Below are 25,250 nucleotides of genomic sequence, written 5' to 3' on the forward strand. Positions count from 1 at the left end.
TATACTTCTTTCACGAAATAAACATCCAGCACTCCAGAGTTAAAATTTGGCACTCGCTGCCTTGTTCACGATGTTTATATATATATATATATACATACACAGGCGACACATTTGGTAGTTATAGTAAGGACCAAAGTTTCCATAGGAAAAGTGTTTTCTGTTTTGCCAATAACTTGATGACATTTTTCAAAAACTTCCCATTTTTGGTTCAGCTGTTGTGTCGAACGTTTTGGGGTGAACCATCAAGCAGACCCATACATGCAGTCTCCCCTGCTGCCCAAGGCACCACCACCTCTACGAGGCTTATTTTTTTATGGGGGTGTCCTCTCGGAAACCCCAGCCCTGGGGATTGCCACCTCCCAGGGGCTTAACAGTAAAATACTGCGGGGGCCACCACCCCCAGGGCTTTAACTTTAAACAATGGGGGGGCGCAGACCCCTATATCCCAAGGACCATCACCTCCCTGGGGCTTTGCAAATTTGAATACATGGGGGCGTGCAGCCCCCCCCCCAGCCCTGGGGACCCCCACCTCCCATGGGGAAATGACAAAACAGGAGGGGGGCCGTGCAAACTCTGCTCCACATCTAGCAAGCAAGAGCATATAAAATGCTCTTTCTTACTAGAGGCAGAGCAGAGCTGCTTTTCGACAGAGGGAGCTGTATGTTCAGCAGCTCACTCTGTCCAAAAGCAATGCCAGCTCCTGCAGGATGTGGGAGTCAGCAGAGTTGGGGCATCTGCAGGCTCCCCCTGTGGTCCCCAACAAAGTGTCTGGGTGCGGTAGGTGGGACAAGGGTACCATACTAGGGGCAGGGCCCTGGGGGATGGAGACCCTGGGACAGAAATTGACAAAAACATCAAAAAATATGCAGGACTGGCAGGTCACTGGAGGCCCCACCCCTTTTTCCATCACTCTGCAAACATGCCTCATGGTGCACTACTCGTTGGTGGATAAAGTCCTCTTGGAAGCGGTGAGTCCTTAGGAGCCAAAAAAAAAAAACGTCTTACCTGTAGTAAGTGTGATGCAGCAGAAATTTGTGAAAGCTGGTCAGAGGCCCCACCCCCTTTCTCCACCTCTCTACAAACATGACTGCTAGTTAAAAAACCATAGACCTTCACTGAAAAAATCAAAGGATACAGGAACATTTTAGTTAGGAAATAGAATTAAAAAAACATTAATAATCTGAGCTAACTATAGCTTACGCCCCCACATTGCACTCCTTATGACATTACATATTACATCACTCTTGACATGGTCAGTGACACCACTTATGACATCACTGATGTCATCTGAAATGAAATCAGTGATGACATCTAACCCTGGGCACAATACTCTGCAGCGCGAGTGGAGTATTCAGGGTTTTGCCAACTTCGCTGGAAAAGCAGAATTTAGCAAAAAACTCAGACTCAGAAGTGTAGCGGAGTTTGCCCTGCCACCCAGCCTCCTTTCTGGCTTACCTGGTAATGCCGGGGCTTCTGTGCCCTGCCCGGGCTGTCCTCTTCCTCCTCCTGGCTATCTCCCATCCTCTCCAATCCGGGCTCGTCCGACTTCCCAGACGCTCTACGGTACTCTTGGGTGGACTGCGCATGCGCACACATGTGCAGTCCTCCCAACAGTGCTGTTGAGCATAGGTGTTTTGTTTTGCTTGGGGAGTTGGACGAGCCTAGAGTGGAGACAGAAGACAGCCAGGAGGACAGCTTGGGAAGGTCGCGGAAGCACCGGCGTGACCAGGTAAGTCTGCGGTGGCCTCGGGGTGGGTGACAGCAGGGGGCGGTGTGGAGCAGAGCAGAGCGGAATTCCACAGAGCTTTTAGCCAACTGCTTGGAATTCTGGAAAGTGGTGCTCCGCGAACTCCACCGACCCTTAATGACATCACTGATGACGTCGCAAAATACTTCACAGAGGCTTGTGAAACTTCCTGGTATAAGTTGTTTGTCTAGAGGGAAAACAAAAATGGTGCCAGGGAAAACAAAAGTGGTGCCAAAAGGCATCCTTGCTTGACCGCTCTACTGATGGATGGCATTTTGCTGATGTTCACTTTTTTAGTTGAGTCTCACCTGAGAGGCGGTTCCTGTTGAATTACAGCCAAAAGGTCTCTGTCTATTCTCAAGATTTACAGTTTTTTCCAGGGGCGATTTCCAGAAACCAAGTTGAATGCTGATGAAAAATCTAAAAATGACGCATTTTTATGGCTGTACTAAATTTGTGGAATATGTGCCTCCTTGCAAGGACAAAAGGATGTTATCATTTGTAACTCACTTGTCGACAGCCTTAAGACACAATGTTGAGAATATTTTACAATCTATATCAATTAGATTGATTGGACTAAAGAACTTTGGATCCTCCTTGTGCCCGCTTGTATGGTGATACAACTATGCTGTTTTGCCTGGAGCCTAGGCAATGATTTGTGAGGACAACCTCTTTGAAGATTTTTTTAAGTATTTGAGTCCATCAATCTGGGGGTATCATATGGGGGACTGGGGCTATTTCTTTATGAAGGTCTTCCCTTATCTTTCATAGAAACCTTTAACAAAGTGGCAGGTTTGCTCTCTGTTTATTTCTCCTACTTCAAAATCTTAGGGAGGGCATCTCTTGTACAAGAACATCTGCGATGTTGAAGATGGTGGTGAAGTGGGTTACCCATAGTTCTTCTGTGATGTTTGTTTCTTAAAAATGTGCTCTTACTCCTAGACCTTCCTTAATTTTCAGCCAAAGGTCATGTGTGTCCTGTTCAATGTTGCCTTTTTCCAATTCCTGACACGTTCTATTCAACAAATCACGTTTCTTCATCCTGATTAAGATTTATAATAGGTTCCCATGGCCCTTATCCTATGTCTTGAACAATGGCTGAGGACTATTGTTTTAGTTCTGTTAAGATCCTTCATCGAACCACCCACCTTTAGGGTTGTTCATTGCTGCAAAGGTATTATTAAAAGGGAATGTTCGGAATACAATTGGATTCAGAGATTTCAGAAGTCTATAGTAAAGGGATAGTTTATTATTTTCAACTGGACAACAGAGTATCTGTTTTTGAAGGTCAACTGCAGACATTTCTGTCTTCTATTCCTTTACGTTGGATTTGAGGTTGGGTTTCCATCTCATTCTTATTTGACCACAAAGGTCCCAGGAGTTCTTTAGGTTTTGTATTTCTCTGGGCTCTGAGAATATATTATATTTTATATCCAAGTCTAAGGGGTTATAATCCCTTTCTAACTTGGATCTTTACATGTTTAAATCTTGGCCAATCAGCTATCTTGATCAGTATATAATTTATTATGGATTGGGCTCTCCAAGCATTATAGTCTGGCATGTTAGAGTTTCTGACTGAAATTAGACATTCATTTGTACAGAGGCGGGCCATGCATTTGTCTTTATTATCTACCTTAGTAAATTCAGGTCTTTTGTCAAAAAGCCAATGCAGTTTTTAGATCAATTAATGATTCTTCGTCATTTCCCTACTCTCTCATCTGTTGTTAAAATACTGCAGATTGCATTTGCCTGGAAGGGCTGAAGTATAGCTTCTATAATGCAACTTAGAAGATATACAAAACCACCTTTTTTTTCTGCTGTGCATAGATGTTCATTATTTTTTAATTGTCCAATGGACTAATATTAACCCCTTGTAGGTTTTCTGAATGTTGTACCGTTCTTTATTTGAGGTGCATTTGTCAGTTCTGCATTATATATGCAGATCAACACTATTTCTGTTTTCTCCAGCTATGTTGTGCATTTAGAAGGGTTAGTATATCCAGGTTATGTCTCTTGACGTATTATTACATCAAAATATGCTAAATAAGTTCCTGATAATGATTGTGCTGTTGGATTCCCAATTCTTAGGGTGAGTATTTAGGGGTTAACACGGCTTGTTTATAGTCATTCTGATCTGACATGGTTTATTAGGCCTAGTGTATGTAAGATGCTGTATACATTCTTCTGTGCTTTGGAATACATTTCACCATAGCCATCTGAGGTTTTTAATGACCCTGCCTCAGATATCTTTTGATGGCCTTTTTTCTTTCCTGGGTCTGCTTTATTGCTGTACTCAGTGTTCTTAATTGGTTTTTAATATTATCAGGGGTTGGAATGTATTGCCTTGGATGTTGTTAGAAGAGGTTTTGTGATAAGTGATATCTTTGGACCTTGCAAATATGAACTGATATTTTTCTTACCTTAAGTCCAGATTGAGCATGATTCTGGTGGCTGAGAATAGATTTGTTAGCGTCACAGTCTTACACATTTACTCAATTAAATTTTTAGTTCCTTTGCTGAATAGGATACATCTTATCTTGCTATTGACACAATTGTAGTTGTGTTTTATGATCTACAGGTCATTCATTTTTACAAACTGTTCCCCAGTTTGTCATCTAAACATCTCCATACTTTGTTTCTCAGGAAGTGTATCCCTTTGTATTGGTTATTGGTGGCAGGTTACAGATAATTAAGTTCATTTTGTCTTTTTGCAAATTCCTCTGTTTGGAGTCTAAAGTGTGGAACCTTGTATATTTGTATCTTCTTAGAAGTAAGGATTCTTTCATTGCGATTGTATTCTAACTGCCTGGCTATTCTATGTGACCAAGTCCATCCTTTAGGAGGTATTCTTTTTTCTTCAATGTCTCTATGGGTTTTTTGTTTAAGGGGCCATTCTTTGCTGAAGTGACTTTTTTACCTTTAGCGACTTTTATTTTGTTCTACCAGTCTGTTTCCATTTCATCATTATGTACAGTATTTGTTATTTGTATGTGTGTTTCATTAGCAGACGGGCAAGGCATAGCTGTATTTTTCCTCTTTTTGCCAACACACTTTTTGTGCATTCTCTTTAAATTTACTTTTCTGAGGTCTTGAATTTCCCTCCTAAGTTCTGTTATTTCCTTTTATAGCTTTTCTATCAGTGATGCAAGTGCCACGCAGTTAAATTTGTCTGTGTTATTTGACTGCTTTGTGTGACATGAATATCTTTGTTAATCTGGTGGTCCAACCCAGAACTGGTCTTTATTGCGTCTTTACCTGCATCAGCTACTATGTCCATTTATGAAGATCTTTCTTGAATGGATTTTCCTTTATGATCTAACTAATTTGCTTGTCTGTGTATCTTGCTTTATCTTAGTTGTGTCCTCTGGGTCATATCGACATGTTGACTTAGTGTGCTCAAGTCAGGAGCGTAGTGTCTTGCATGGTCTTCCGGTGGCTTGGTGTCATAATCATTGGACTTATTTTCATTTTGTCTCATATGGAGACCTTGAAAAGTTGCTACCCCTAATATGGTCATTTCGGGCCTTAGCTCCTGCATGATTCGTGCTAGTTATAGATTTGTCCTTCCATTGTTTTGTGTATTGCTCTTGTTCATATGGCTTAGCCTTTCTTCCATTGCTTGCTGGCATGACTCTGCTAAGTCCGCTTTTGAGATGTACTGGTGTTTGGTTCCCTTTATCAATGGGGAATTTAAGGTAAGGTCTTCTTTTATAATATTTAGAATATTCGTGGACATTTTGTTTTCTACAGCTGTGAAATATCACAGGGATTGGGGGTATAGTTAAAAACAATCGCTTTTTGTGATGTTTTGTTCTTCTGAAGTGTACCACATAGTTCTTCTTGCAGTGGGTAATTAAAGGCATTTGCTAAATCCAATTTGGTTGCTGCCACTGCCCAGCCAATTGCTAGGTCTCTCCTTTGTATATTATTTACAAAACTGAATTTTCCTAATGAAGTTTAAGATTTCCAGCTCTTGGGGAGAGAGGTGGGCTGTTGTGCTAGGCAATTCACTCAGTGCACCGAACTTAGTAGGTGGTAGTTTGTTGACTTGCAAATTTAAAACTTTGAATTCTAGAGATGTTTTGTTCATGGACTTGCTCAGGACTGAACTTGAGACCCTTGGTATTCTCCCATTGTCCTCTCCTTTTTTTAACTTAGTTATGACTATGGCTTTAACATCAATTTATGTCTTTCCCCCACCCGATATTGGTGATGTCATTTGGGAATCTAATATGTACCAGGTAGATAGCTCTTCACTGCTAAGAATTATAGAATGATACCTTGACATTGAGAAGGCTTGAGTGTAGTTCTCAGTGATGGTTTGTCTGAATGAGAAGCATGATTACTTTTGACTAAAGGAACCTTCTTCCTCTCGTATGTCTGATCCCTTCTTTACATGGGCAGTGGTATTTGATGCTGTGCTCTCCAGTATTTCTGCTATTTCTAGCTCCACTGATTTATTCTCATTTCAATGGGAATGTGCCTTAATTCTCTCCCCTATTTACTGACTGCCTTTCTGTCATGGTTCGTGCTTTTCACTTCGTTCACACAAGGCACAACAGCAGCACGTTCTTTTTGCACAACTTGCCCCCTCCCCCGAGGGTTTCAGTGATCCTCAGCCTCAATCATGGATTCTCTTGAATCTCCTGGGAAAGAATGGATCATTGACTGTAAAACCTCGCCGCATTTCAATGTACTGCTATTTACTCCCGATGATCCAGGAATTTGATAATTTTGTTGGATTTGACAGAGGGTTGATAGAGGAGCATGTTCATCTGCTTTTTCAATCCCCTTCTGTTTTTTTAATGGCAGCCCTGTTGGCAGCACACCTAATCTTTCAGGCAAGGGCTGTTACCTCGCAGAAGATACCGCTATGCTAGACACTGACCCCCTCTGTAGTTAAAAGTAAATTGTAGGCCGGTTATGGGTAAGTTGTAGGCAGGTTGTAGATTATGGATGGATAAATTGTATATGAAATGTATTTTATATATTATTTGATGTTATTAGGTGTTGTGAAACACACCTCTACAGCCACATTTCATCAACTTTACCTCATATAGTTCTGTTAATTGCCCCTTCTTATCACGCACCCAGAAAGACTTCTAGTAGTAGTAGTGAACGAGCAAGAAAAATGTAAATACAACATATATAATATATATGCAAGCACTGATTAACACCCAAAGATGTGAGGGTCTAGGTTGTGAAAAGGGGTAATAGATGTAGTTGCAACTGGACTGTGCTGTAGGTGTGTCTGTAGTCATGCAGTTGGAGCATGAGACCCACAGCTTAGAGCTCCAAGTTTAGGGCTATTCCACCTTTTACTGACTATCTTTAACCTGATTTCCTTTGTGATGCCGGCTTGAGCCACTGAGCCACGACTGCCACCTTCCTGGCATTGCCTGGACGTTCCCTCTGGCCGCTTTGCCCTGACCCCACTGCGTATGTGGACCCTTGGGTCTCTGCTCGGTCTCCACATCTGGGGGTCAGCTGGAGGTAGACAGGGCAATAGAAAAGCAGGCAGACGAGTGAGCGTTTAGGGACTCGCAGTTTGGGCCCAGGGCTTCAGAAGGATGCCCTGCGGTGAACAGAGGAGAGGGGATGAGGTTCAGTATGGCTCAGGCCAGGTTCTACAAGCTTCTATTAGGCAAACCAGAGAGGTAGGGAAGCACAGGTGAACAAGTCGCACAGATCACAATGCTAGATGTTTCTATGTCAGGACTGCATGACCCCACAGCAGTAGGTGCCTCATAGAGAAGAGACTAAGGCATCTGCTATCATGTGAGATTCTAAAGTGTCGTGATAAATACTGTTTCATTCAAGGTTTGGACATTCATGTCTGTTCAAAACATTGGCCACATTTGTTAACTGATAAAATTAAAAGGGAAAAACATCAACTATATTGAATATGGTTTGGGCATGTAGATATGATTTAATGAAATAAATTAATAGTGGTTTGTAGCTGGTGAAAATCTGATCCCAGTAAAATCTTCGGTATTTATTTAAATGAGTATGCTAATTTGCTAAAAACATTTGCCTTTTATGCATGCATCAGTCCTTACATGCAAGGTATTTTCTGTGAGACCTCATATGGGTGTATTGCATTTAGAAAAGTGTAGGTCCGTAGTTTATGGCAGTTCAAATGAGCCTCAATGTTAGTCACTGAAGTGGGGACAAGAATAACTGATACTCAATGTAATGTGTGAGGAAGTTTATTTTAGCTTGCTGATGGTCTTTTCTCTTCTTCATTCTGGTAGGCCCCAGTTCCTAATGTAGATCATGGGGAAGTTGTGAACTATGATAAGGAATTAAAAGTTTCCCACAGAGTATAGTTTTCAGTTTGCTCTTGAATCACAAACAGATTGCCAGGATTGTTACTGTTTGTGTGTAGTTGATTTAAGTGACATTCAAACACATTCTTTTCTCACTCAGTGCTTAAATATCATTGGAAACATACTGATCCTCAGATCTCACAAGGTTTTACTTCACCTATTTCCCATACATGGGTTGCGCATGGTGCGTAGTCTATTTAAATACATTCAGTGCTCTGCTAGGAATCATTGGAGGACTTCATGGACACAAGCTGCATGAACACATTTCACCAGAAGAAGTGACAGCTTTGCTGATGTTTTGTACTTTCTAAAGATGTGCATCTTTTGGGAAGGTCTGCCTATGTGATGCAGGAGTAATCCAAATGTGGGAGGGTTGTTACCTTTACATGTTTTACACACTCTTCTTGATGGTCTAGCTGAAGATGGAGGATCTTCTTGAGCAAAATTGAGCTGGTCAATGTTGGTTTCCAGTTTGCCTTCTGTTTCATCAGTTCTGGACATGAGTTTGCTAATTGATTGGGTGAGGATAAAGAGAACTAAATACGCTTACATCAGACCCAACCACGGCGGTCTTGGAGTTATCTTGGGATAAAGGGTTCTCTTTCATCCAGAAAATACGTATTTCTTCAGTACTTTAGTATTTAAGTCCCTCTCAAAAGGCTAGAGTAATTGAGTGTCACTAATGTACCTGGAATGAAGACAGGGGGTGTCAAGATGGTGGATATTTGTAGAACTCTGAAATTTGTTCTTTCAAAGCTATTCAGACCTGTTGGCTCCTGTTTGCCTCGAAATCTCTAATCCATTTGTGACCCAAGCCAAAGATTCTCACATATTTATGAAGCTACGTTTTGTTTTAAATGTATTTCGTGCTCCACAATGTAGTACACATAAGCAGTCTATTCAACAGAATGTATCACATTGTGGCCATTCAGTTTTCACTTCTTTGCATCAGAATCACTTTCAAGGTTTGGTACATAGCTAATAAGTCACCTGTCCTTGGTCAACATTTGCATTTGTTAGTAAACTGCAGGTTGACCAGGAGCAAGGATTAACGTAAGCATGATGTCCCCGAATTTTGACTTGTGAAAATGTCTGTGTAAGGTTGTTTTGCTGAAAACCTCAAGGGTCATACAGAGTCAGATATATCATCTATTTGCTCCTGCCAAAACTAATAGTTGAAATGCTAAAAGCTCTAAGCATGACAAATCTGGATTTTGTCACCACCAATGTCACTTCACCCCTGGGATAGAATTGTAGCATCAACCCAGTCCAAGGATTTATTTGTGCTCTTCGTAATGTTTTTGGTACTAAAATACACCATCAGGATGATCCAGCGCGACACCTAATCAGGGATCAATACCCGATAACATCACATGCAAAGGGCCCATACACATTCACCCAGATCACTGATGCGCTGGGGGTCAAGTTTTAATTACGTCAAAATGTTGTTTCACTAACAGGTTCATGTCTAACATTTCTAAATACAAAACTACACCTGTATCTCAACTCTCTTTCCTCTGGTCGATGGAGCAATTGGTTGAGTAGTTGATGGTAATAATAGTACTATCTATCTAACTATCTAGTTAGCTAAATAATCACAGACTCTCTGTAAGATTAATAAAGTTTATCTAAAATAAATGTGAATAATTAATGCTCATTGCATACAAGTCACAAATGCTAACAATGAATCTCACAAAAGAGAGAGAAAAACATCAGCAAAATGCAAACAGTGTCATACTCATCAACAAATGAACAATATGGATATAAAGGAGTGGAGAGATGAAGAAACATAAGTTTCAGCAAAATAATGTGAAACAATATACAAATGACGGAGGGGATAGATGAAGAGACATAAGTTTAAGAGACAAAAATCCATTTGGAAATGATTATGCAAAGTACGAGTCAGAAGGATAATACTAACCCAAAGAACAGTGACATACCACCCCCTTAGCCAAGGAGGTAGTGGGGTCTCCTGAAATGGTGTCAGGGAACAAAGATTTCAGTACTCAGGAATGGGACAGGGACAGGAACAGCTAGGCCTCTCTGCAAACCGAAGGACAGTGACACATCACCCCTCTCTCTTCTCTCCTCTCGATCTCCTCTCTCCCTGATGACGCTCAAAACCACACCCCCAAAGGCACCCCAGTTATACCCTAAAACCTACATGTCCAACCCACATTAGTTGAAACAATTCATAAAATCCGGCTTCTTATTGGATGAGCCAGGAGGTGTTCTGTCACACCACCATGAGTACATTCAAAATTTCTACTGTCTTTTGTTTTACATCCTTTCTCATAACATAATTTTTTTGACTCGTTCATTCATTTTGATACTTGTAATTTTTTCATTATTTCACATGTGTCTCCCAGCTACGTCCGCGGAAGAAGTCTTGGGTCCCACGGCCAGTCTCATCTTTTGGCAGACAGACAATGTTCTCTGTAGCTGAACAACCTTGACTTTTCAGGCATTTCTGCAGCGCTCAGCTTTTCTGTCTATTTGTCGGGTTATTCATGCTCTCTCCAGCCCCCATCTATCATGTCAATTTTTGGAAAATGCAGGCCCATTCGGCTCACTATGGAGAATAAAACATAAGCATTCATTAATTACGTAGAAATGCACTTTTCACTGTTTACCACCCACCTTTGCACTATCCCATGTTAATATTTTCCCTAGCAAAGCTTTAGGCAAGTGGCATTATTTATTATCATTTTTAAAAGCAAAATGTTAGATGCGAAATGCAGCCTGGTCATGCATTATTTCTTGTTTCTTTCAAAGCGCAATGTTCTTTCATGCATTATTTCACATTAGTGCACGCATGCACATAGTGGTTTCCCGTGTGTTTCATGTGATTTGGATGGTTAGTTTCCACTGCATACTGTTAGGATGTATTACGGGGGTGTCAATCCGAGCAGGTTTCTTTTTGCTAAAATCCTGCTCCATCAAGGGGAATGTTAGAAGCTGCAGCTGGACAGGGATCCATGAGGATCAATACTTCTACTGCAGGTTCCAACTAAACCAGTTTTCAGCAATGTAGAAAGCTCAGAGAGGGATGAAACTGACTTTCTTGCTGGCTTTGCGTATACCCTACTGGGAATGTTGCCACACCTTATCCTGGTTCCTCCCGGTCACTTCAGCAGCCCTCAGAACATGCTTACAGGCACTAGGGACATATGTACAAAGAAATTTGTGGTTGCAAATGGCCCATTTTTCAGAATCGGGCTGTTTGGAACTGCAAAAAATGCTTTTTGTAATTTACAAACACCAATTTGCGATTTAGTAAATTATTACTGACTCACAGTTTGTGTTTTCTACCTAAAACAGAATTGCTATTTGGAGGGGGCATGTTCAGAATCTGAATGATATGTACTAATGTTTCGTGACTCAAATACAGTTGCAAAACATTTGCACTTTACCACCAACCCAACGTGGGTGGGAATTCATTCGCAAATGGGAAGTCCCCTAGTGATCCCTTCGCCTTGGAGAATGTTTAAAAAATATTTTTTAATAGTAGGAAGTGGTCCTCCACACTATTATCTACTCTTAAAAAATAAAAATGAAACATATCAGTTTTTATTTTTAAACACTTCCTGTTTTCCTTTTAGGAAAACCGGCAGCATTTAAAAAAAATATTTATATATTTAAAAGCAATAACAGATATGGTGGTCTGCTGACCTCAGCAGGCAACCATCCCTGTCCTGGCAGCAAATCCTAGTCAATCCTAAATTGCAACCTACCTCATTAATAATAATGAGGTAGGTCTATTTGTGTCTGACTAGCTATGGCTAATTTGGAAATAAGGGCCAGATTCCACTGTAGTACATTGGTAGTAGCGATTTGAAAAAAATCACTATTTGGTCACTGTTATTTTCTCATGCTCATAAATCTAGCCTTTGATCTCTCTCCAAAATGTTCTTCCCTGTATTTGGTCACTGATCCCCTTCTATAATTCTTCACTGATTCGATTTTTTTTCTATGTATGGGCAAGAATTAGGATGGGCGAAACGCAGTTATGTCAAAACTCCGCAACAAGAACTGGCGGAGTTAGGCAGGTTTTGCTGCTTGAGCTGATTTCTGCCACTAGGAGTTCATTCCGCACTGAAAAATCTAAGAGAATGGCACCATGCGCCTTTGCCTAAAGACCTGGTCCCGGACATTGCCGATTGTGACAACTGGGGGAAGGTCTTTGCGATGACCTATTCGAAGTGCTATGGCACTCCGTCTATGTCTGTACTACCCTCCGTCATCAAGAAGGTTCAAGAGAACCATGGGACGGTGGCGGCTATTGAATTGGGAATGAGGCTTGTCAACAGCTTCGATGTGGTTTGTTCCATGGTGATGGGCAACCTCAAAGGAGATGCCATGCAGTTCCAAGTTGGTAATATTCTTCTGGAACTTGTGGATGTGAACGACAGGCCCAGGGAATTCGCAAAAATTATTGCGAAAGCCTATAGAATGGTGGATCGTAGCGCCTTGGGTGGGAAACCCACCGTGATCATTCCTGATGTAGTACAACAAACTAAGGTGAGTTCATCTACTAAAGACGAAAAACCCAACTTTCCAAAGCAGAGTTGGAGAGCAAAGAAACAGGGAAACAGCAACAGAAACAGGGTTCTCGTTCTGCCTCACCCGACCGGTCGTCCAGTGACCGCACGTATGATCTGCGCGATCGTTCTCGTATTAAGTCACCTGATAGATTTCAGGTTTCTGAACAACGCTCTCCTCATTCTTCACAGGAAACATCGGCTTCACAATCCGGTGGCGGAGACTGTGGGAAAGGAAGGGGTGCTCAAGGTCGTGAGCAACCTCGCCAGACCGACGGTAAAGGCAAACAGGACGAGTCTGCACGTCAACGGCCCCCGTTTCAGAAAAAGAAAGTTGCTGCACTAACGGCGAGGTATGCCTCAGATGGTACGGACACAGCTTCTGAACCTGACATGGGCGCTAACGCTGCTAGACAGCGCGGCGGAAGTTACAGTAGTGCGGCAAGCACTGCGTCCATATCTGGAGGTGACAGCAACTGATACATTTGTAAGTGTTGAAACTGCTGATACCCGCGTGGCTCCCCCTGAAAGACTGTTTGAAATTGTCCTTTTAATTGAGGGTGACATACAACGCAAAGTTAGAGTGGTTTTTTGGGATAATCTGAACTCCACCTATGATATTCTTTTGCCGGAGGATGATTGGCCCCCGGCTTTCGTTTTAGATGCTCCTCGAGGGGAGGACGTGATCCTCCCGTCCTTTGGGCACACAGTGCCGACGGAACATTCTACGAGGTTGGCCAGGGAGTGGGCGCAGGTGCTTGCGCCTGCATTGTATCGTAATCAGGTCGGCTGGGATACATTTTCTCCCAACCATGAGATTCCGTTGCGGTCCACGCCCTAGCCACATCCCCAATATCCCATGCGTCGTGAGGCACGACCTCACGTCGCTTCCATCCTTGAACAATTGGAATATCAGGGAGTATTTGAAACATGTGTGTCACCTATGAATAATCCTTTATTCACTGTGACGAAGCCTGACGGATCGTACCGCCTAGTTTTGGATTACCGGCACTTAAACTCACACTGCCGGATGTGCGCGGTGCAAAATACCCACGGTTCGGCTCTTGTCGATAGTCTCGTGAGAAAACGGTTTAAAACCACACTTGACATTTCCAATGGCTTTTATAGTCATAACCGGGCCCCTCTCAGTTATGAGTGGACAGCGTTCACCTCGGGTGGCATACAAAAACAATTCAAAAGGCTGCCGATGGGCTATAAAAACAGCCCTGGGGTCTTTGCTGCTCGAGTGGTTTCTCTCTTAGAGATGGTAGACCCGGAGGCGTACTCGTATGTCGACGACATATATCTAACGGACAACGAGTTGCTTCCACACCTTGCTCATGTGGATAACATAATTACTATGTTTGCTGACTTCGGTTACAGGTTCAACTTTGCGAAGTCCCACATTGCCGAGTATACGGTGTTGTTCTTGGGGTACGAACTCAACAATGAAGGTCGAGGATTGGCTCCGCACTTCCTTGAGAAATGCGCATGCCTCCGTGCTCCTACTACACTGAAAAAAATACAATCCCTGCTGGGCTTTCTGAATTTCGGTCGCACGTACATTTCTGACTATGCCCAGCGTATCAAGCCGCTTTTTGCTTTGTTACAACCTACTTTTTCCAAATCATGCTGGCTGCCGGAGCATTCAGCTGCATTACAGTTATTGCAGGCTGACCTTCTTGCTTCGAAATCCTTACAAACGCGTGATAACCACACTAACCTGGTCATTAGAATTGTGCCGGGTGCAGTGGGTTTCACATACTTAACGTTCAATGAGGGCGACACCGTCCCCATTGCATACAAATCACACCTGTACACTTCAGCTGAGCTGCGATTTTCTGCTGTCGAAAAAGTACTGACAGCAGTTCAGATGGCTATCCTGAAAGAACGTACGCTATCACAAGGGAAACGTATGCTGGTGGTGACACCATATCCTGCCCTCGAGGCAGTGACGAAAGCTGGTGTACCTAATTCTAAGGCTTTGCATCCAAGGTGGATACAATGGGCCACTTCCTTGACTTCGCCGGACGTCACATGTATCTTTGATGCGGCATTACCGACTCAGGAGTTCTTGCAATATGAATTCGTTCATCCACCTTCTCTGTCTTTGCGCCCGCTCGAGGATTGCCATTGTGTCATTTTCCCCTACGGGTCTGCGCAGCCCGCAACTGGATCAAAGCACGCCTATTCAGCGGCTTGCGCAATTGTGGTTGGTACATTCATAAATGGTGAGTTCCAATCCGATGTTGTACATACACAGTTGGCGGAGCTTCGTGCTCTGGTTCTTGCACTGGAGTTTGCTGATCCTCGAGTCACTACTCTTATAGTGAGTGACTCGTTTTATTGTGTCCAAGCATACAACGATAATCTTCATTTCTGGTCTCAGAACAACTACCATGATTCCAAAGGTAGCACGATTAAGCATAAGTTGCTTTGGGTTCGAGTGGCAGATCTTAAAGAACGTCTGCCTCTCGTGGATGTAGTTCACACTCTTGGTCACCAACGTGTTGGCGTCCATGCTGTCGGTAACAGTTTGGCTGACGAGGCAGCGAAAATCGCAGTGGCGACATTCTTAGTAGCAGCAGTTACGAGATCCAAAAGTAAGATCGATGAGGACATCTTGGCGGCTATTGCTGCTAGAGAGACGGGGAAGGGCTTTCCAAAAGGTTTCCCTTCTCGTTACCATTATCACTTGAGTCCTGATAACGTCCCGTTAGTGAGGATTAAGCACGTTGGTGACAGATTGATTCCCAACGCGGACTGCAGACCATCTTTGATATCAGCAGCCCACGAGGGCATAGCGTCCGCGCATGCCGGCGTTGCGGCTACGGTATCTTTATTACGGCAACGTTACTGGTGGTTCAGCTTATACAAACAAGCACGCGCCTATGTTCTTGATTGTGACATTTGTCAGCAGATAAAACCTTCATCTGCGGCGCGTCCACCACAAACGCAGTTGTATATATCTAATAAACCACTTTTTTGCGTTTATTTAGATCATTGCGGTCCTTTTACCTCTGATACTGCGTACAAGTACATCTTGGTTGCAGTGGATTCATGCACACGTTTTCTGTGGGTGTGGCCACAAAGGAGTGCTAATGCCCATACTGTCATCAAGGATTTGCGTGTCTTTGTTGGAAGTTTTGCGTGTGGTACCTTTCATTCTGATCACGGCCCTGCGTTCGCCTCTAAGGCGTACAAAGAAGTCATGAGAAATTTGGGGGTCCAAGTCAAATTTTCATCTCCATACCGTCCTGAGGGCAATAGTGTGGTGGAGAGAATGAACCGTGACTTAAAGCAATCTTTGACAGCCAGGGTTTTAGCTACTGGCCGGAACTGGCTGGCCCACTTGTATGACGTCCAACGTGCACTTAATAATCTCCCTAGAAGGTCTCTGGGTGGGCGGACCCCATACATGATGCTCTTTGGCATACGAATGTTTGTCCTGGACCTTGATGGTCTAGACTTGGCGGCGTCGGCCGCACCCTTTGACCTAGATGATCACTGTGCTGTATTGCAGACTCTTCAAGAAGCCAGAGACACTCTAGCGAAGGAACACGTACCCTCCACATCTGATGCTGCACTTCAGATTCCGGTAGTCGGCTGGCTACCTCGAGTTGGTAACCTGGTCCGTGAGAAGGTGGAGAACAAGAAGGAGTTCACCCCTCTTATCGTGCACCAGTTCCGGTGCTTGGAGTACACGGTACACGTACAGTCATTTTACCTCCACTTCCTGGTCGCAAGGATAACAGGTACATCTCTATTGACAATGTCAAGCTACAGCGAGTGGCCGATACTTCTTAGTATGACACCAGCGGTTTCTTGCCCTTCGATGCTGAGAAATTCTGTTGTAGCCCCTGCTTCTAACACCTTGCCTGATGTTGCCGTCGAGATGCATACAGTTACTGGTCCTTTACTGCCTTGGACTTACATTTGGCTGGTGCTCATATGTATTTATTTGTTTATGTACATTGGCTTTGTGGTAGTGTTTTTTAGATTTATCAATGGACACTACCTGATAGAAAGATCTACAATTCGTCTAATTGATGGAACTTTGGCCCCCCACTCCTCATCGTATCATGAAAAGAGACCAGACATTTGTAAACATTACCGCCTGGCCTGTCCGTGATGGGATTGCTTGGGATGCTGTTAAGTTTCAAATTCATGGCCCCACTGAAGTGATTAATGTGCCGAATGTATTTCGTGTTTCTATGGGTGATGTGGTTAAACAGAACATCCACTCGGATGATTGGGATGTCAAAGCCATTGAAGCACTGTTTTCTGATTTGAAATATTATGCTGCATTTGATGCTGAAGATTTGTATTTAGATACTGCAAATTATGATGAGCAATTCTGCTATCAACATTATGGCACACACTTCCTGCACAAAGCAAATACGTTTAGGAATTTTGTAAATTACACTCAATGGGAACACTGTCCCGCCCCTAGGCTGGGCAGCTCAGCCACGTTGGTGAACAAATACACTTATTTTTCTGTTTTAAGTTTGTCAAACCCGGCCTCCTTTTATTTTAAGGTAGCGCCTGAGTCTGCTTCTAAAGTTAGACTGACACACACCAAATTGTTGTATTCCAAGTCCTTTATGGATGAATTGGCAATTGGAGGATATGATCTGTGGAGAGCTACTGTCAATCTTAAGTCACTTTGGGGTACTACACCATGGCAGGTACAGGGAACGGAAGCTTTGCATCGTGCCTGTCTTATCCCGAATCACATGTTATTTTTAAATTCTTCAATTTTTCAGACCGCCTGTTTTGGATTGGGTACTACAAAAAAATTAAATTCACCCTCAATTCCAGATCTGGGTGCTTATCCTGGTTGGGGTAATCATACAGATCTTCCCCTTTCTAAGTTGCAGACATACGTGTCCAACACATCCTTCAACATTACTGATTTGAATCCGGAAGGGTGGTTGGTGTGGCAGACAAGTTCAGATGTCTGTAAACATCGGTTTCTTGGTTTCAAACAGGGGTATACACAAGTTCGTGTGGACCCACGTTTTGAATCCTCTCATAGTGTAACTACCTACTCCGTGGGGAAGTTATACCAATCATGGCTGCAACATTCTACTTTAGCATCTGTTAAACTTCATTTATCAAAATTGAACGACAAAATAGATTTGAATGATTTTGTTAAGGGTCCTGCTACTGGCAGGTCCAAAAGATGGGTATATGCTATTTACAACGAAGTTTGGAAGCTGTCACAGATTGAGGCTGCATCCAGGTTACGAGCTATTGACCAAGCCAATATGGAGAAAGTATTGGCTGTAATAGATAATAGCATTAACACCCTGTTTTCCAGAATTTTTACCTTAGATAATATTATGTCATCTGTGTTAGACATTGTGCAGGATGATTTGTCTGTACTGTATCATGGTCAAAACCAATTGCGTTCTATTATGCAGTTTGCATGGACATTGCAAACGTTAAAGGCAGGGAAAGTCCCTTGGGATTACATGAATGTTTCATCTTTGTTCCTCCCTTTTAATTTAACTGCAATGCAACAGTTTATGTCCATGAAAGATGCTACTTACTCACTACTGCACATTGAGAAGTTAGAACCTTTACCTTTCTCTGTTGCTGAATTAAATTCTGCCGTGTGGCTTATCCACGGGTTGATCACGTTACCTTTTCCCCTGTTTAAGTTTAGTTCGTGCATGAAACATTACGCTCTTGGCAGATATGAACAACTTGGTACTGCCTTCCTGCACGAAGTTTGGTCACTCCCATTCACGTATAGATGTGTGAGAGACGGTACAGAGGTTTACTTGAAAGGGGAGGAGTGTACTTCCACTCCAGATCACTCTGTGGTTTTTAGACATATTCAGTTACATGGTGCTTGTAATGTACAGGCCCCTAATTTAGCGTGCATCCTGAAAGGGATTCCGGTGCCAGTTATAACACCGTCTTTTAAGCTGCTTGCTAATGGTAGTTATTTGATATTAAATAATGAAGCTTGCTGTGGGATGTTAGTGAGAATCCCTACATAGTGACTGTATCACAGCGAGTAGTTTGCTGCAATAACGTCCTTTTCCCACCCCCGCATAAACGGCTTGATGTCTCCATCTGGCCTTCTATTCCAACCTTGAAAGCAGAGTTCAACAAAATGAGCAGAATAAGGGCTCTATTGTCTCAGAAAGAAGTCGCGTTGACTTCATCCCGTGAAACATTTGTCCTTCACGTAGCTAACACACGCACGGAAGTACAAGCTCTTTTGAATACTTATCTCCCACTACATTTTGGAACCCTGATTCAGACTATCTTTAATGCCTCGTCAACAAGTGGCTTGGTTCATTTTTTTTAAATTGTGGGCTCCGGCCTCGTGACCTCCTTTCAAACTATTTTTGGTGTTATCCCCGCATTTTTTCATTCTATTTTTCCAGCGTCTTCGGAGGTCTCCCTTTGCTTCTCGCCCTCGTAGCTGGGGTGCTTCTACTGATTTGCGTGCTGCGCGATGGCTGCACAACTTGCGTACCAAGGCAGCATGCCCCGGCTGCTCCATCTGCGTAACCGGATGCTTGATAACTATGGCACTTTACTGTTGGCGACCTTAAGCAGCGCCTATGGATTGTCATTCCGGTTTCCCTTCTTTACTTGTGTGCAACCTGTTTTTCATTGCCTAGATTGTCCATTCCAGTGGGCTCTGGATTTGTGCTTGTCGTCCTCGGTGTCTCCTGCCCCTGATTATGATCAGCTGATGAGCCCCTTGGTGGTTCATGAGTTGGACTGTTCTTGCATCGGGATTATGGCCTGTGCGGCTGTGCATGGAGTCCTTGGGAATTGGGACATCGGAAAGGCTGCTGCTGACTTCTTGGAAAGGAGTTATCTTGAAGAACCCGCCTGTTGTCCGAGTGTGGTACTTGAGGCTCCATTAGTCGAGGAACACGTGTGTTCCTTCCCCTTGCTTAACTGGATGGCAGATAATTTTGCGGACCGTTCCAATGATTTTCTCTTGGAAGCTGTTGCAACTTATTGTGCCTACACCCTGATGGATTGACTTTGTGCCCTCTTCATTTCATGGTGCGGCCATCGATGTTATGCTTTTTTCCCTTTTAAAGAGGTTTTTTCCTAACAACATCGTTTTTCTTTTTCTTTTTTTCTTCGAACTTTTTCACTTACCTTATATGGACTTACAGTTCATGCCCTTGGTTCCGTTCTATCAGACTTGAACTCTGCGTTCTTGAAAGTGCGCCCCTAGGGGTTAGTGGTTCGATCAAAGGGGGGTGTAGTGATGATACCTATCTCCCTATGTACAATGCTAAGTTAGCACAACCACGTTAGATGTTAGAAAGCCATCTTGCCGCTTCTGCTGCTTTTGCACGCGACACTGTTGTCACATGTTATTAATTAAGAAATGCTTACTCGACCTTGCTTCACATGAGAACTGTCTGTTGTTTAACATCCTTAACAGTGAGCAGCGACCTTGGTCTGTACATTGTGTAAAGAACCAGTCTGGGTCACTAGACGGTGCATGTTGTTGTGTTCAGGTTGATCGTACCACTATTTAGCCATATCATGCACGCAGCTGCAGATACCTGAAAGACGAGTGCTTTTTAATATTGCAGTGCAGCATGTTTTAGAGTCAGTCAGCAGAAGAGTGTTCCCAGGAGAGAGCCTAGCTGATCCTGTGATGTGATTCCACTAAGCTGATCTATACGGTATGGGGTTCCCCATTCAAGCCTAGAGACCTTCTAATAGTCTAATAATAATACTATTAGTTTACTAGCGAAAGGAGGGTGGCAGATTTCCACTGTCATTTTATTATGATTGCTCCTTTCATTTTCTATGGTATTGTAACAATGCTGATGGTTCTGATCTTAACCATTTGTCTGCTTATGTTAGCCAAAATACTGCATCTGAGGACACGAGGTTTATAAATTAAACTCTTTAAACTTTAACCGTGTCTCTGTTTATTCTGTTGTGGACTGATATGAGAATAATAACAAAAAGGTATTTCTGATTCCCACCGTTCCTGAGATTATTCGAAGTCGCTTGTTCTGGGTTGTCTATACATTGGGACCGCCGAGCTAGATCTCGGATAACGAATGGGACACTAAGCTAGTCGGATAAGGGGTTCTGGGTTCTGAGGGGAGTTTTTGGTACACCACAATTCTCTGAGGTCCTGGGTTCCTGCGCATAGTTCTGTGCATAATCCCTGCAACAGTGATTCTTGAGTGAAATGTGTTTGCTGGAATGAATAATAGAAGAAAACAGAATAGCATAATAAGCATTATGAAAACCGGAGACGTTTTAAGGAATGGGCAAAGTGGGCTCTGGCCCAGGGCCCCATCTTTTCAAAGGGCCCCCTGATTGAGCCAGCTCTGTTCAGCAGATATTCTTTCCCTGTTGACCTTGAATAATTCTTAAACAGATTGTTTTAAATACTGTTTACCTTTAATTTATTATAAATGTGGGTGATGTGTGAGAGTCTATTACAGACATTTTGCGGAGAAATGTTGTTTTTATGTTTTATGCAAAAAGAACTGTTGATGGATAGAATGCAGAACAATGTCATACATTCACCCAAGTACAGAGATCTGGGCCTAAATCCCCTTTGGTTTTGCTTTGTTCGCCCTAAGTTGGCAGGGTATGGCCAGACGTGGGTCCCTTGCTCACTTTGCCACTGGATTCAAGCTAGTCTGGCTGATGACGGCTGATTAGCCAGAAACCAGTCCCAGGATGCTTGTTTCTGGTCCAGGGAATACATGGCTAGGCAGTTCGGGCTGGACTGTTCCCATGAGGCACATGGTCAGACTGATTTGCATATGGCTATGTCTGAACTGGCGTGGCGGAGTGAGCTAAAGAATGATGATGGATTAAACCCAGATCAGTTGACTGGGGGTGAGTGCTTGCAATGTTCAACACTCCGTCCATCATCCCCTTTGGTTTTCCTTTGTTCGCCCGAAGTGGGCAGGGTATGCCCAGACATGGGTCCCTTGCTCACTTTGCCACTGGATTCAAGCTAGCCTGGCTGATGATGGCTGATTAGCCAGAAACCGGTCCCAGGATGCTTGTTTCCGGTCCAGAGAAGACATGGGTAGGCAGTTCGGGCTGGACTGTTCCCATGAGGCACGGGGTCAGACTGATGTGCATATGGCTATGTCTGAACTGGGGTGGTAGAGTGAGCTAAAGAATGATGATGGATTAAACCCAGATCAGTTGACTGGGGGTGAGTGCTTGCAATGTTCAACACTCCGTCCATCATCCCCTTTGGTTCTGCTATGTTTATGTTTTATGCAACATTCATAAAAAAGTTTCTTCTAGATCAAAATGGGACCTCGCATATGAGAAATGGGAGGGGGGTCACAGAGGTTATTTGTAGTAAGGTTAGTGAGCTGCTTCTGTATGACAATATTGAAAACACAGATCACTATCCCCGAATATTAGATGCAAACACATCTCGAATTTGGAGGAATTTGCCTGTGCATTCTCAGGGACCTGGGCAGCGAGGGCTGGAAAACATTCTCATTGACCTGGCCAGAGAGGGCTTGAAAGAGCTGAAATTGGATCATGAATTCAAAGCTGTTGCGAACAGGGGCCCCCAAAATACATTTGGCCCAGGGCCCCCAAAATCCTTAAGATGTCCCTGTGCACAACCTTCTCTCTTTTACCTGTGCACAGCTTTCTGTGACTAATCCTTTTTCCCCTAGAGCAGTGGTTCCCAAACTGTGCACCGTGGCTCCCTGGGGAGCCGCCAGACCTAGCCAGGGGAGCCACGCACCAAGTTTTTTAATGCACTTAATGTTGAAAGGTGTGATGGCTTCAGTTAAACTAATTAAGGTTAAGGTTGCTCATTTCTAAGCGCTGCGCTGTGGCACTTGGTGCTGTACTTAGTTTTAAAAACTACCCGTTTTTTGTCTCTTTTGTTATAATTATTTAAATCCATTTTCCCCTGTTCTTAAAAAGTCACTCTTACCTGCATTATAAATTGTACCCTCACCGTGGCTTCAGCGGCTTCAGCGGGTCTTCCCTAGCGCGTTTCGCGCTCTTTGGTCAATCTCGGCGCCATCTTGGGTAGGGAACGCTGACAGGACGCTAGGCTATGTAGCGCTCTAGCAGTCAGGTGGACTGGTCAGAGGCAAGTACCAGTGAATAGTATTTAAGGGGCATTGGAAGGTATGTTTGCAGGTTAAGGTTGCTCATTTCTAAGCGCTGTGCTGTGGCACTTGGTGCTGTACTTAGTTTTAAAAACTACCCGTTTTTTGTCTCTTTTGTTATAATTATTTAAATCCATGTTCCCCTGTTCTTAAAAAGTCACTCTTACCTGCATTATAAATTGTACCCTCACCGCGGCTTCAGCGTGTCTTCCCTAGCGCGTTTCGCGCTCTTTGCTCAATCTCGGTGCCATCTTGGGTAGGGGACGCTGACAGGACGGTAGGCTATGTAGCGCTCTAGCAGTCAGGTGGACTGGTCAGAGGCAAGTACCAGTGAATAGTATTTAAGGGGCATTGGAAGGTAGGTTTGCAGGTTAAGGTTGCTCATTTCTAAGCGCTGCGCTGTGGCACTTGGTGCTGTACTTAGTTTTAAAAACTACCCGTTTTTTGTCTCTTTTGTTATAATTATTTAAATCCATTTTCCCCTGTTCTTAAAAAGTCACTCTTACCTGCATTATAAATTGCACCCTCACCGCGGCTTCAGCGGGTCTTCCCTAGCGCGTTTCGCGCTCTTTGGTCAATCTCGGAGCCATCTTGGGTAGGGGACGCTGACAGGACGCTAGGCTACGTAGCGCTCTAGCAGTCAGGTGGACTAGCCAGAGCCCTATGTAGGCTCCACATGCAGGCGCGCAGCGTGTGCGCGCGGCGGGTGTGCCGTAGCATCGCCGGAGTCACGCCAGAGTCCAGCCCGTCAGCGCCCGTCCGCGCTAGGGACGGGCTGGATGGCTGGGAAACTGGACATACCAATCGTGCGCCCATAAGAATTGGTTATTCCTGGCAGGACTTGATCACTCTGAAGCCTCCTAAGCTCCTTTGTCATCATGGGTATGCCCCGGAGGCGTTTCAGACCTCCCCTGGTTGCAACTGTTTCCGGTCCTCTACCTTGGGGTCGGCTCCGGTTGCTGCTGTTCCATCTACAGATCTGAGTTTCAAGTCAGGATCTAGCCTGAAGAGTGATAAGGGGTTTCTCGTAAATGCGAGGTCATTGATCAAGAATAATCTTGCTTTCAAGGATTTTGTATTGGCCAGAGAACCCGCTTGGGTTTTAATTACGGAAACCTGGGCTAAGGACTCCTCGGGTCCTGATTTGGTTGAGGCTGTACCAGAAGGCTATACACTGGTGAGGGTGGACAGAGTGGGACGTATGGGGGGAGGGCTTGGTATCCTCTATAGAGACTGCCTTTCCTGCCATATTACCCCTCTACATGAATCTCAAGATACCTTTCAGGCCCTTCAGTTTTCCATTAATGGATCATATGCACTGCCGTTTACTGGCTTTCTCATCTATAGACCTCCGGGGACTAGAACTGATTTTGGCCATCATATGCTCAACATTTTAGAATCACATTTTGGCTGTGAGCATTTTACTGTTCTTGGTGACCTGAATTTCCATTTGGAAAATCTGGAGTCAACCGAAACTTTATCCTTATTGGATATCTTTTCTGGTTGTGGGTTGAAACAGTTAGTTAGGGGTCCCACTCATTAGGCGGGCCACACGCTTGATGGGGTCTTTTCCAATGATATTCGGCTGACCACGGACACTCCTATCCCTCTCTCTTGGTCCGACCACTATGCGATCCCTATAGAACTAACGACCGTTTCTGTCAGTAGTAAGGGGAACGAGCCAAGTAAGATGGAATCGAGACGTAATCTAAAAAATATAACCAATAACGTGCTCGCCCCTAGACTGGCCAGTCTAGCGATTTCCCCAGAGGAGGATGTAAGCTCTGCAGTAGTGAGAATGGAGACTGCCATAAAAACAGCTCTGGACGATTTGGCTCCAGCCACATTACGCTACTCTGCGAGAAAAAGTCCCTCGGCCCCGTGGTTCTCTGAATCACTAAGACTTCTTAGGCAGGGACTACGGAGACAGGAACGTCTTTGGAGGACCAGCTGGGATTTGCGGGAGAGGGATAGGCATAAAATCCTCCTTAAGAACTATAAGATGGAGGTGATAAGAACTAAGCAAGAGTATTTCACCTCTCTTACCTCCTCTCTCTCTTCGCCGAAAGAGCTGTTTAAAATTGTAGACAAGCTCACTTCATTGAAGACGCTTGATCCTGTCGTCAGTTCACAGCAGCTCTGCAATGATGTCGCACAATTTTTTCAATCTAAAATTGTTGACATATACTCGGCACTAGAGCTTCAGAGGTTAACACTATCTTCCTCTTCATGCACTCCTGCTATATCGTCATCATTGCCCAAGGAGGTGTTTTTAGGGTGTTTGTCCAGCTTTCCACCCCTTTCCCTCCAGGAACTCGAAGGCCTCCTGGCTAAGATTAGGTCGGGGTCCCCTTTAGACCCTTGCACTTTGAAACTCCTTAAACAATGTAAGGAGAGTCTTCTGCCTCCGTTGTTGGATATTATGAATAGGGCAATGAGGGATGGGATCTTTCCCTCTCAGTGGAAGAAAGCGGTGGTCAAACCTTTGTTAAAAAAACCTTCTTTAGATCCGGGG

This window comes from Triturus cristatus, chromosome 2_2 (genome assembly GCF_964204655.1).
Source record: "Triturus cristatus chromosome 2_2, aTriCri1.1, whole genome shotgun sequence".
Taxonomy (NCBI): Eukaryota; Metazoa; Chordata; class Amphibia; order Caudata; family Salamandridae; genus Triturus; species Triturus cristatus.